The 13,838-nt window shown below is 41.9% G+C and overlaps 1 protein-coding gene across 3 annotated transcripts in view; it reads left to right on the top strand.

The window, feature by feature from the left end:
• Positions 1–13,838, top strand: part of LOC145523848 (uncharacterized) — an 85,349-nt gene that overhangs the window by 22,294 nt on the left and 49,217 nt on the right. The gene's annotated exons all lie outside the window — the stretch shown is intronic.

The following is a 13,838-nucleotide window of genomic DNA, read 5'->3' as shown; positions in this document are numbered from 1 at the left end:
TCCTGTTATCATCAAAATCCTCAATAACTTATAGGAAAAACATTAGTCAAGGTATTTTATATCATTGCATTTTTCTTTTTATGCAGTGAATACAAAGTGCCCAAGGTGGCTCTGAGATGTCTGCTGAGATGAGGAATGGACTTGCTTGAGGGGGAATGTCAGGATGTGCATGTGGCCATCTCTGACTCCAAGCCCTGACAGGGGCCCTGGCCAGTGTGTTTGATGTGAATCCAGGGTCATGAACTCCCCTTTTGCTCAAGAGGGTACTGGGGTTGCCCACAGCATATTTGCCAACACCACTCACCCCAGCCTCCAGCCCCTCTCTTTCGCTAGCCTGCTATCTCATTGCTCATAGCAGTTGCAGTGGGCCAGAGAGGCAGACAAGTGAAACTGACACTCCAGGGACCTTCCAAGACTCTACTGAGTTTAACAGCTGGTCTGGAAAGATGAAAGGCCTATGGTAGGACTACTAGACCCTCCTGGAAGATATGTTGGGCTTCGGGCCTCAGATGGTCTGGCTCATGAGCTACATCTGTGTGCATGGTTGAAGTAAAGCACCATGGGAAAGTCCTGCAGCAAATGAATATAAGATAGGGTCAGGGGGAGCTGAATTTGAATCCTGCCTCTGCCACCAAATAGCTAGAATCTTCCTAACCTCGGAGATTCCCTTTGATCATGAAGGTGAGATGCAGGAGCATTATCTGCCATATATGGCATATAAGGTTGTTAAAACAACTCAATGAAAAAAAGTTTGTGAAAGCACTTAGTAGTGCTAAAGCACTAAAGCAACATCTGTTTGGGTTTTGTTTTTGCAGTTGGTTTGTCTTCCAGATAGAAATCTCTGCCCATAAAATCTTCCACAGTAAAGGGACACTGATACAAACACATGGCTTCCCTCCACTGTTTCATCATCTATGTGCTCTTTCAGACAGTGCATCATTTTCTTCTCCCTTTTCCCTACACCTATTGGAATCCTTTCCCTGATGATTTATCTTAGTAAAATTAGTTCCTTCTAATTTCAGCAACACAACTCAGATTGCAACTCTGAATGTTAATAAAGTTGAGGTTCTATGTCCAAGATTGTATTTTTGTTCCCCTATATGTATTTTCTGGAGAAGGCAATGGCACCCCACTCCAGTACTCTTGCCTGGAAAATCCCATGGATGGAGGAGCCTGGTAGGCTACAGTCCATGGAGTCGCTAAGAGTCGGACACGACTGAGCGACTTCACTTTCACTTTTCCCTTTCATGCACTGGAGAAGGAAATGGCAACCCACTCCAGTGTTCTTGCCTGGAGAATCCCAGGGACGGGGGAGCCTGGTGGGCTGCCGTCTATGGGGTCGCACAGAGTCGGACACGACTGAAGCGACTTAGCAGCAGCAGCAGCGGCGGCGGCAGCATATGTATTTTCCTCTATAATTTCAGAGTTTTTATCTGGGCACATGGCTGCTGAATTAAAGATCACATTTCCCAACCTTCCTTGGGGGGGTCATGTGACTAAGTTCTGGGCAATGGGAGTGAGCAGAAGTGATGTGTGCAAACTCTGGGACTTACCCTTAAAGGGAAGGAACATAACCTCTTGCTCTTCCCTTTCCTCCTGCTTGGAATGCTGATGTAGCTTGGGGCAACCATCTTAGATCACAAGATGGAGGGCATGTGTTAAGGTTGGCAAACAGGATATTAGAAGTAGCTTGGGCCCCTGACCCTGTTGAGCCATCCTACCTTTGTCATAAGACAGAAAAAAATGAATTTCTTTCTGGTTTAAGCTATTATGTTTGTAGGTCTTTTGTGATGGCAGCTTGACATACCTCATAACATGTTTTAAAGAAGAATGCTTTGAGGTCTACAGCTTCAGATTTTTTGAGTTTGGCACATTCCATGTCTGTCCCAGATTCTGGTCTAAACTAGAAAAAACTCATAGATGCTTTTCTATGACTTCCTCTTTCTGCGTTAGTGTTCACCATTATTATTAAAATTGTTGTTGTTGTTCCCATTAACATTGATTTAAACAAACCAGGTGAAATGATACATTTATATATACAGCTAAGTCCCTTCTCTGTTCACCTGAAACTACTACAACATTGTTAATCGGTTATACCCCAATACAAAATAAAAAGTTTAAAGTTTGGGAAAAAAACAGGTGAACTAAGCCTGAACAACAACAGCAAATAGGTAAGTTGGGATTCATCAAAATTAAAAGCTATTGTGCATCGAAGAACATCATCAAGAAAGTGAAAAGACAATCTACAGAAAAGGAGAAATTATTGTTTTTCTGATAAAAGTCTAGTATCCAAATATTCTTTATATCCAAAAATTCTTTATAGAATCCAAAAATTCTTTATAGAATCCAAAAATTCTTTATAGAATTCTTACAACTCAACAACAACAACAAATAAATCACTCAATTAAAAAGAGCAAGGAACTTAAATAAGCATTCGTACATTTGCTTTAAGCACATGAAAAGATGATCAACAGCATTAGCCATACGGAAATGCAAACCAAAACCACAGTGAGATGGCATTTCATGTCCACTAGAATAGCTATTAACTTTTTTTTTTAAAGGAAAATTAGCAAGTATTGGTTAGGATGTGGAGAAACTGGAATCCTCACACAATGGTGATAGGAATGAAAATGATTCAGTTGCTGTGGAAAAGTTTGGTTTTTCTTTAAAAGTTAAGCACAGAATTACCATATGACCCACCAATCCCACTTCTAGGAATACTGCCCAAAGAACTGAAACAGGTACTCAAACCAACACACATATACACATGTTTATAGCAGGGCTATTCATAACCAAGAGGGAGAAACAATTCAAATGTCCACTAAATGAATGAATGGATAAACATATGATGTGTGTGTGTGTGTGTGTGTGTGTTCAGGTCATGTCCCACTCTTTGTGACCCCATGGAATGTAATCCGCCAGACTCCTCTATCCATGGGAGTTTTCTGGCAAGAATACTAGAGTAGGTTGCCATTTCCTCCTCCATGGGATATTCCCGACCCAGGCATTGAACTCATGTCTCCTGCAACTCCTGCATTAGCAAGCAGATTCTTTACCACTGCACCACCTGGGAAGCCCACAAGAGAGAATTAGTCAGCCAAAGAAAGGAATGAAGTACTGATACATGTTATGCTATCACATGGGTGCACCTCAAAAAACATTGGGCTAAATGAAAGAAATTGTACACAAAAGGGCCACATATTGTAAGATTCTATTTATAGGAAATATGTAGAATGGGTACATTCATAGAGACAGAAAGTAGATTTGTGGTTACCAAAGCCTAGTGCAAGAGGAGAATGGGAAGTAACTACTTAATGGGATTTCTTTTCAGGGTGATGAAAATGTTTGGGAACTAGATGGAGGTGATGGTTGTACAACATTTGAATGTACTAAATGCCATTGAATGGTTCACTTAAAAATTAAAATGGTTCATTTTATGTTATATGAATCTCACCCCAGTCTTTTTTTTTAAATGTCCACGGGGCCCCAAAGCAGTAGTAGAATTGTTTGTTTACAGAAAGGTAGCCAATGGTACTGGGGTCTGCTTGAAACAAGAGGCTGAGCCGTCTGCGTAACTGGATAGCTAATGAGCACCTCTTTTCCCCTAGAAGCAAGCACTCCTGCTCCTCTTTCTCCCAGCCATTCATTAGGCTCCAACCTGCTACTTGTCAGGTAGCATTAGGCATCCAGGTATACAGGGAACTGGAAGTCTCTTGCTCTTCCTGATTCCTTATTTATTAGGGTAATGAGAACATGACCATGGCTCTGAGGCAGAAATTCCAAGATGGATACTTAGGGTGTATTCAGGTGCAGCTGGTCCACTTGGGGTGGACTGAGGGACTCATACCTACAGGTGTGGGTCTCTCACCCACAAGCCCAATTTTGTCACATCCTTGCTCTGTATTTTTGAGAAAGTCAGTTACCCTGCGACCTAGTTTTCTCACTTTAAAATAGGACTAAATAACATTTTCCTTAATTAATTTCAATATCCAGAAACTGATTGTTTCTCAGCACTTCCCTTGCTACTACCCTGGTTTGAGTCACTGTCATCTTTTCCTTGATAAATGCAGTGGTCTCCTAACTTACCTCCCTCCTGCCATTGCCCTCTTCCCAGCCTATTGTTACACTGCTGAAGACTGGTCCCTTCAAGCACAAGTCAGACTATGTCATCCTTCTGCTTAAAGCCCTCCAGTGTGCTCATCTTAGTTAGGGTAAAACCAAGTCTTCACACTGGGACCTTTAAGGTCCTACAGAATGGGATTCTAGCTTCCACTCTAATCTTATTTCTTACCACCAGCCCATTGCTCACTTCACTCTACATCCAATGACCTCCTTTCTGTTCCTGCCTTGGGGTCTTTGTACTTTCTGTCCTCTCTACCTGAAAGGTTGCTCTTGTCCTTGCCTCCTCCAGGTCTCAAATTCATGTCCATTGAATCGGTAATGCTATCTAACCATCTCATCCTCTGCCGTCCTCTTCTCCTTTTGCCTTCAATCTTTTCCAGCATCAGGGTCTTTTCCAATGAGTCAGTTCTTCACATCAGGTGGCCAACATACTTTGCTTACTTCTATTTTATTTTAAGGGCTTCCCTGTTGACTCAGATGGTAAAGAATCTGCCTGCAGTGCAGGAGACCAGGGTTCGATCCCTGGGTCAGGAAGATCAAGGAGGAAATGGCTATGGGGTCCATGGGTTTGCAAAGAGTCAGACATTACTGAGCAACACACACAACTTGTCACCTACTAAAATGTAAGTTCTACAAGTTATTTTGCCTACTACTATATCCGGAGTGCCTAGCATAGTGCCTGGAAAATAGTAAGTGATCTATAAATATTTACTGAATGAAAGAACAGGTTCCTTTGAAGAACAAGAAGGACAATGAATGTGAAAACACTGTACAAAGGCATAGTATTTTTTATTTGTATCAAAATGTAATGTGCTTTAACAAGGTCTACACTAGAACGATCCATGATATTTGGGGAAAATACATAACAAAAATTAAAATAGTCACTATTCAAAAGACTTCCAGAAGCCCCAAAGGATATTTTAGGACCCGATAGAGCCTCTGTTTTTAAGCCTTCGTCATTAGTAATCTTCCCAGAACCCATTTCATCAACCTTAATGAAATGGGCTTAAGATGAGCAGCTTCCTGATATGTGTGAGTCAAAGGAGACTGGGTATTTCATAGCCTGTGTGGGATTTTACGAACATATCAAATTGGCATTTTATTTGCTACTGCAAAAATTAAATTAGAAATGAAAGTAATTTGGTTCAATGAAAAAAAAAACACTCAAAGTAGGGGGGGAAAAAAAGGCCAAATTGCATAGAGGTCAGGATTGCCAGGAAGGTTTTCTTCTTAAAGTCTTATAAATAGAAGGTAATTTCTAAAATGTCAAGGGTTTCTCGGCTCAATTAAAATTATTTGTAGCACAAATGGTTGAGACCAGGGAGTACTTTAAACCATGGAAATGCAGTTACAAGAATAATAAGCAACTAGGTTATTGTTGTTTAGGAGAAACCTTATTTAAATGTTGAAGAATTTCAATCATGTCGGATGCCAGAAAGGGCCAGTTATAAAGGGAAGTAGAGCTGTTTTCCCTCAGATTTCTTTCCCCTGCTTCCACTTAGAAATAGGAGACCGCCAAGAGCCATTTTGCAATCGAAACAACTTCATTTCCCATGTCCATTTGGAAGAAAGAGCTATAACTCAACTAATACACATTTAGGACAGGTTGGGGAATGGCTGTGATGCTGCAGCCCTGAGCTCAGAGCATATAACTTCTTTCTAAATGTATTTTGGACTCCATGGCTGTCATCTACTAAAGGATGAATTTTGCAAATATTATGAACTTATCCATTTGGGAAGCAAAAACAAATATCGGATAGACCCAGCTTTTGTCATAGATAAATAGTTCTTTACATAGCAAGCCCAGGAGTGTTCAGAGCAACCTTGCAAAGTCCAATGAAGTGTCAGTTCAAGCCAGAGGCATTATTTACTGTCAACATGGACTGTCACCACTTATGGCCATAATCGGAAAAATTACTGATGATTGATACTGACGGCAATGATGATTACTCTTGCAATAAGCTTAATTAAAATAATGAAGTGCTACTGCATGTGACTTAATTGTGGCACGGGTGGGATAATGTGTACATGCCACAAGGAAGTCACCAACCTGCATGACATTCATATTTCAGTCCTGACACAGCTGGGGAGCCCGAGACACTGTGTGTGATTTCCATGGCCCCCTCCCTTCCTTCTTAGGCCCACAACTTCTCATCCTTCTTGCACACATAATTGCTGGAATAAGTGAAATAGCAAGAGTTCTACTTGTTACTCCTTTCTGCTGCAAATAGAGCTCAGCAGATGACTGGGACTGTCTCTTCCTTATTGGCCTTCCTGTGGAGCTACTGACCATACTGCGTGGGGATAACAAGTTAATCTCTGTGCTTCCCCGCCACTAGTCACCCACACAAACAAAGATGAGGGAAACCTTACAGAGAGAAATGCTTCTGACCTCTTGGAACACCAGCTCTGAAAGCCGACTCTCGGCTGGCCCCTATCATCAGTTCCTTTTTCTTTCCAGAGCTCTTTGCTGCTTTCTTTTCCTCTGTTCCTCCTGGACTTGGGGTGTGGGGGAGATAGGAGGAGAAAGAATAAAAACCTTGGATGGACTTTTAAACCACCCAGAAGGTCAACCTCAAACCCAGTCCTGTGTCCATTTCACGTAATTGTTGAAGGCCTTAAAAACACAAACAGCTCTCATCCACAGCGGGAAGATCAAAGAGACATTTACCCACTTGCTTAACTTAGAAAAAATAAAACACCCAGTGCAAATTGTGGGCTTTTAACTATCTTGCGGGACCAAAAACTTAATCAGAGTGCTGAGGACTATAAACATGTAGGAAGGGAAGCAGACAGTCATTAAAATCTGATTATGAGGCCAGCAGTGCTGATCGGGCCCGACTGCCAGCCTCCCTGTGGAGGGATCGGCTGAAAGAGAAAGGAGCGTGATGGAAATCAGCCTTGAGCATCTTTCCTGCACATTTAGAAGAATGTGAAGCCACAGGGGCCACTACACCTACCTCCTTTCAAGAGAAAATTTGGCCTCAATGGTTCATGGAATTGTTTTCCCTTCTGCTCACTCACAAAACATTCATTGTATATTGATCATAGGAAAACAGAAAAATGCAAACTCTCCGGTAGCATATCATAGCAACTTTCTCTGGCTATGAGGAACTGGGATTTGTTTCATTTGTTCATTCAACAAACATTTACTGAGCATAATCTATATGCCAGACTGTGTTTTGGGTGATGAGGACACAGCAATACCATGACAAAGATCTTTGCCCTGATTGGGCTTATATCCTAGAACAGAGAGCTGCACAATAAACACATAAGCAAAATATATCAGTTGCAGAAACGATGTAGACAAGGATAGGAAGTGTGAGGGGAGGGCTGCAATCTTAGATAGACAGCCAGAAAAGACCACACCGAGAAGGGACACTTGAGTAGACACCTGAGGAAGTGCTTCTTGGAAAAACTAGGGCTGGAGTCAGGAAGAGCTATCAGGACAAGTTCTTAAAAGAAGGAACAGGAGTGACATGTATGGAATGCCACCCTGTGACAGAGCTCCCTAGCTGGCACAGTGGTACATAATCTGCCTGCCAATACAGGCGATGTGAGAGATGGGTTCAATCCCTTGGTCAGGAAGAGCACTTGGAGTAGGAAATGGCAACACACTCCAGTATTCTTGACTGGAAAATTCCATGTACAGAGGAGCATGGCAGGCTATAGTCCATGGTGTTACAAAAGAGCTGAGCACAACAACACAACACCCTGTGACAGACACAACGTTGGCCAGTTTACCTATACTATCTCTTAATTTAATAGTGACTTCTGTTGGCACGCATCTAATTGCAACAAATTAGGTGATCAAAGCCAAATGCACTTAGGTCAGTGCCTAGGGCTGTCTGTCGTCCCAACTCTGAAGTTCCCTGGAGCCTATCAAAACAAATGGCTCTGGAACTACAGTCCCATAGCACCTTGATCACACTTCTATTACTGTGTTAGGTATCAGCTCATCTGTCTGTCTGTCCATCTATCCACCCACTTACCTATCCATCCAGCAAATGTTTATTGAGCACCTGCTCTGCCAGGCACCCTTCGAGACCCTAAGGTTTGCGATGTAAACAAAGCTAGCAAAAAGCTCTGCCTTTGCTGGTCTTACATCCTAAACATATTTCCCTTCTCCAGGGGATCTTCCCAACCCAGGGATCGAACCCAGGTCTTCTGCATTTCAGGAGGATTCTTTACCAACTGAGCTATCAGGGAAGCCCTACATTCTAAATAGGGATCCGGAAAAGAAAATAACTAAATACATGTCATATGGTCATGGTGCCAGAGCTTCCACATCTTGTTTCTGAAACCCCAAAACTTGCTGTTGGTGATGGAGCTAAAGGAACTGAAAAACACCTCCATCCTTCCTAGGATATACCTCATTTGCAAATAAAGGCAGACAAATTTCCATGATGCTACCTGGGAGGAAATACCACGAAATATAAAAGTTGACTCCCATGCACACTCCCCTAAACTGGAATATGTAAAATAAAAAGTCAAAGATCATTCCAAGTAGTGATGTTAAATTGACAAAAGACCCTGTGGGTTTTACTGGACCTGTTTACCTGGTTTGTCCTATTCTATCCCACCTTCTCATCTGTCAAGACTTCAGGGATGTGTTGGCTTTCATTTCCTTGAAATAGTTAATCTTTGCAACCCAGGTTCCAAATGGGAGGTTTAAACTGGGATCAGCTCACTCTATGAGCAGGTCATTTAAGAGCTCAATCTCATCTTTGAAATATAGATTAGCCAGGAGAGTATGAGTTCAGCATTTCTCTGTAATGTTGTTTCATTGATCCTGCAGGCCAACTGGACATGGCTTCAGACAGATACCTAAAAATTAGTTTTAAAACTTTCCCATCTTTTAATATTTTATAACCTGTCAGAAAATCAATTATGGACTCTGCCCCCTTTCAACACTTGGTTTCATAGGAGCCGATGTTTAACCAAAGTGAGGTTCTTTCCTCTCCTTTACAAAAGCAACAGACAAATTCAGAGTGAATGATGACTTCAGGGAAATTCTTGGATTTGTAAAGATTTACAGATGAATTGAATAGCTTTGACCTGCCAAGTCCAGAGCTTGGCTTTCTTTCTCTCCAGTGCAATAACCAGAGACTGGTTTCCCTAAACCCTGGGAAAGATCAGGGATCCAGAGGCTAGTGCTATGGGGACCCAGGCATAATTTGAACTTGTCAAATATCTTGATATATTTTTTCAAGCCAAGTGAACCACAAAGGGCTTTATCCAAAACCCATCCCTCCTTTTAGGCACACACGTACACATGGAACATAGTCTTTCAGATTTAAAAATATCTTTCTATTTTTTGTAACAGAGAAGGATTTAATGGAAAGAAAAACATTAGGATACATGCTGAAGTGATTTTTATTTTCTTCTTTACCTTTTCTATACTCTGTAAAATTTCTAATATGAAAATGTATAAATGTTTTTTTTAAATAAGAACTTATCAAAGTCACACCGATGTAACATCAAGAAAGTGGAGTTAATTTCAGTATCAGGTTAACAATAAAAATTCCAACTTCCATATCATGGGAGCTATTAAAGAAAACACATATGAACCTATTTCTACTGAATGGTCAAGTACATCAAGATGAATCATAGTTTGTCCCATGAAAATATTAAACATTCATAATTTAAGAAATTAGGGGTGAGGAAGGAGGGAGGAAGAGATAGAGGGGAGAAAAGAAAAAGTCGTGAGCCAGGAGGAAAGGGAATAAAAAGAAGAGGAGATGAAAAGTCAGAAAAAGAACATAGACTGAGTCAGGTGGCTGAGGAACCAATAATGTGTTAGGTTCAATAGGGAAATTCCAGCTCATCTCATACCCACATTTATTGCAGTAACAGCAGGAGACATGGTACAATAATCCTCATCCCTGGTAGAAGCTATAGCACTACTGAATGCTATTCTTTAAGTGGAAGTGAAACCCTTGCTGTCTTTGTTATACTGATATTTAATAACCAGAAGAGTCCTGGGAGAAAGACACCTAAGGTAGCTGCCTTTGGAATAGTGGCCACTGCTGCCAGAATAGGGATACCAGTTATCTGTCTCTCTTTCCACTTTCTAACAATTGTGGTCTGAAATCCAAAATTCAGAGGTCTGTCACCAGTTGAGTCTAAAAGCTTGGGAAAACCCCAGTGGTGCTAGTGGTAAAAGAACCCTCCTGCCAGTGCAGGAGACATAGGAGAGCAAGTTCAATCCCTGGAACAGGAAGATCCCCTGGAGAAGGAAATGGTAACCCACTCCAGTATTCTTGCCTGGAGAATCCAATGGACAGAGGAGCCTGGCAGGCTACGGTCCATAGGGTCACAAAGAGTCAGATACGACTCAAGCAACTTAGCATGCATGCAGCAAGCGGAAACAGAGAGAATAAAGAAGAAAGAAGGTAGAAAGATGGCAGATGGGGAAAGGGGGTTGAGGTGGCCATAGTGAATCACAGTGAACAGTTTACCTAAAAGATTAACAAAGAATACATTGGATTTCTGCTTTGTGCCTACCTGGTTCTGAGAACTCAAGTTCTTTCTTGGTTATCACATTTGCCAAGTTTGCCAAGTCCCTGAAATGTGTTATCAGGTAAATTAACCATTTTTTTTTCCAGTAAATAGAAAGAACCATGTTGTTTTCTTAGTCCCATTTGGCAATGACATTTCATACTGAATAGGGGAAATGTCTAAATATCCTCCCACTTATTAGTTACAGAGGTGCCCAATGTAGGCCTCACTCTCAAATCCACCTCTCACTAGCAGCAAGAGCTTGAGCAAGTTATCATACCTCCCTCACTGAGCTTTATCACCTCTGAAATGCAGAAAATATTATAATAATAGTACCTACCTCTCCAAGTGGTTACAAGGGTCACTCTTATTAGTGAAGGTGAAACACTTAGAAAAGTGCCTGGCATGAATTTAGAGCTCTGTTTTAATTTCGATCATTGACAGACATTTTTAGTACCTGTTATGTGCCAGGCACCATGCTGAATACCAGGAAGAGAAAAGTGGAGATGTCTTTGGAGCTTACATTCCAATGAAGTCATAATAAAATCATGACAAAAATAGCAGTAACAGTGGCAGCTAGAATTTATTGGGAGTGTAATATGCAAAACCTAATTTGATCTTCATACAAACCTTATGAGGTGCTGTGCTGTTCTGTGCTTAGTTGCTCAGTCATGTCCGACTCTTTGCAGTCCCAAGGACTGCAGCCTGCCAGGTTCCTCTGCCCATGGGGATTCCCCAGGCAAGGATGAATACTGGAGTGGGTTGCCATGCCCTCCTCCAGGGGATCTTCCCAATCCAGAGATCGAACCCAGGTCTCCCACACTGCAGGCGGATACTTTACCAGCTGAGCTACCAGGGAAGCCCAACCTTACCGGGCAAGTAGGAATAGTATTTATAGGAGAGGAATCCATGGACTTAGAAAGGTTAAGTACTTTGATCACACAGCATAGCCAGTGAGCAGCTGAGCCAGGGCTAAAGCCAACTGATACGGATCCCAAGTTCTAGGTCTTAACCTTGTCTTTCTATCATTTTAGGGGAATGTGGGCTACTTGCAAATAACAGTCATGGTTCTGGGGAACTGCACATCCACCTTGTGTCTCCACTTTAAAGCGTCATTACCCTGCCTCCATTTCTTTTATGCCAGGCATTGAATTTTTGGGGGCTTCCCAGGTGGTGCTAGTGGTAAGGAACCTGCCTGCCAATGCAGGAGATGTAAGAGGCACGGGTTCAATCCCTGGATCAGGAAGATCCTGGAGGAGGAAATGGCAACCTTCAGTATTCCTGTCTGGGGAATCCCATGGATAGAGGAACTTGGAAGGCTACAATCCCTGGGGTCACAAAGAGTCAGACATGACTGAGCACCCAGGCACTTATTGAATTTTTTGGTACCACCCATTTAATGTGATAACATAAAACTACTGGGTGTAAAACATCTTCCCAACTGGTCAGAGGAACAACTCAGCATCTGAAAGAACATTTAACACTGTTCAGTTCGGCCTTCATGCTGGGAGACAAGCGCACATCTCGAGGCCTACCCTGAGCCAATCACTGGAGAAGGGTCTAATTGGTTAATCATATAAATTACAATCACTTAATCATTTTAATCACCATCAGCCAATTAGCTCAGAGTTATGGGCTCTGAGGTAACAGTTATGCAAATGTTTGTTCCACTGTAGGCTATTAACAGCCATATTTCCTCCATCAAGCAGACAGAGACTGATGGGTGGGGGAGAAAAAGGAAAGTGAGCATTTGTTCAGTTTAAACTTCTTTCCTGTTGGGTTATAATGAAGCGTTCAGTGGGGAGAAGCACCAAGCACAGTGATTTCTTTATTTTCCTCTATGTGAGTGTGCCGTGTGGACTAGAGGGAAGTTCCTGAGGGCAGTGCAAGGGCTGGAGAGGGGGAGGATGGACCAGCTAAAAACTTGCCTGGGGCTGAGTTTAGCACGCTACTGCCAAGAGCAGTGGCTTTGCTGGTTGCTTAGGATATATAGTGTTGCAGATAAGGAAACTGAGGACCAAAATGGGGATATGACTTTTACTGCTGCCTTTCCTCCACTAAGCAACTGAGAATTCCAACAGTCATTCAGGGGGATTAGCTCAAGTGTGAACAGAGCATCTGTCTATATTTTTTCATTACCATCTATAACAGTAATAATTACTTTATAATAACAATGAAGAATATATAACACTGCTGAAAAGATAGGCTGTGATCAGTGGACCAGAAATTTTGAAGGATCCTTGAAACATTGGTGATGTGGGAGTAGATGTATTCTATACATTCAGTCTCTGGTTTAGTGCCTGGTATATGATAAGTGTTCAACAAACACTTGTGAACGGACAAATTATTAGTGGTTAGTTGGAAACTCTTTAGGAAATAAAGGAGTTCTTATTTTTCAATATGAATGCACTCTGCAAATATGTATGTATGTACTAGCATGCCCACAATGGTTGGCCTCTGCAGTAGCCTTCTGCTTGCTTTTATCCCCTGTAGTACCTGGTGTACTAGAGCTTTCTGTTGAGGGGTCAGTAGAGTAGACTAGCTCATTCGTGAGCCTCCCAGTGTCATATATTCAGGAATGAAGACAATGAGAAACAGAATTGCAAAGACAGAACTAATTTTGTAAGGTGTGTGCAAGAAGTGACATGGTTTTATGGCCCTTAGAAAGACCATTTGTGACTATGGCAGTCTGTTACTGTTCAGTTGCTAAGCCATGCCTGACTCTTTGTGACACCTTGAACTGCAGCATGCCAGGCTTGCCTGTCCTTCACTATCTCCTGGAATTTGCTCAAATTCATGTCCATTGAGTCAGTGATGCTATCTAACCATCTCATCCTCCGCTGCCCTCTTCTTCTTTTGCTCCCAATCTTTTCCAGCATCAGGGGCTTTTGCAATGAATCACCTCTTCACACCAGGTGGCCAAAGTATTGGAGATTTAGCTTCAGCATCAGTCCTTCCAATGAATATTCAGGGTTGATTTGCTTTAGGATTGACTGCTCTGATCTCTTTGCAATCCAAGGGACGTCGAGAGTCTTCTCCAGCATCATAATTCGAAAGCATCAATTCTTTGGTACTCAGCCTTCTGTATGGTCCAACTCTCACATCCATACATGACTACTGGAAAAACCATAGCTTTGACTATATGGACCTTTGTCAGCAAAGTGATGTCTCTACTTTGTAATACATTGTCTAGGTTTGCCACAGCTTTCCTTCCA

The sequence above is a fragment of the Giraffa tippelskirchi genome, chromosome 10 (assembly GCF_054371585.1).
Source record: "Giraffa tippelskirchi isolate mGirTip1 chromosome 10, T2T-mGirTip1v1.2.pri, whole genome shotgun sequence".
NCBI lineage: Eukaryota > Metazoa > Chordata > Mammalia > Artiodactyla > Giraffidae > Giraffa > Giraffa tippelskirchi.
Note: the sequence above shows the minus strand (reverse complement) of the source record. Positions and strands in the feature narration are given on the sequence as shown.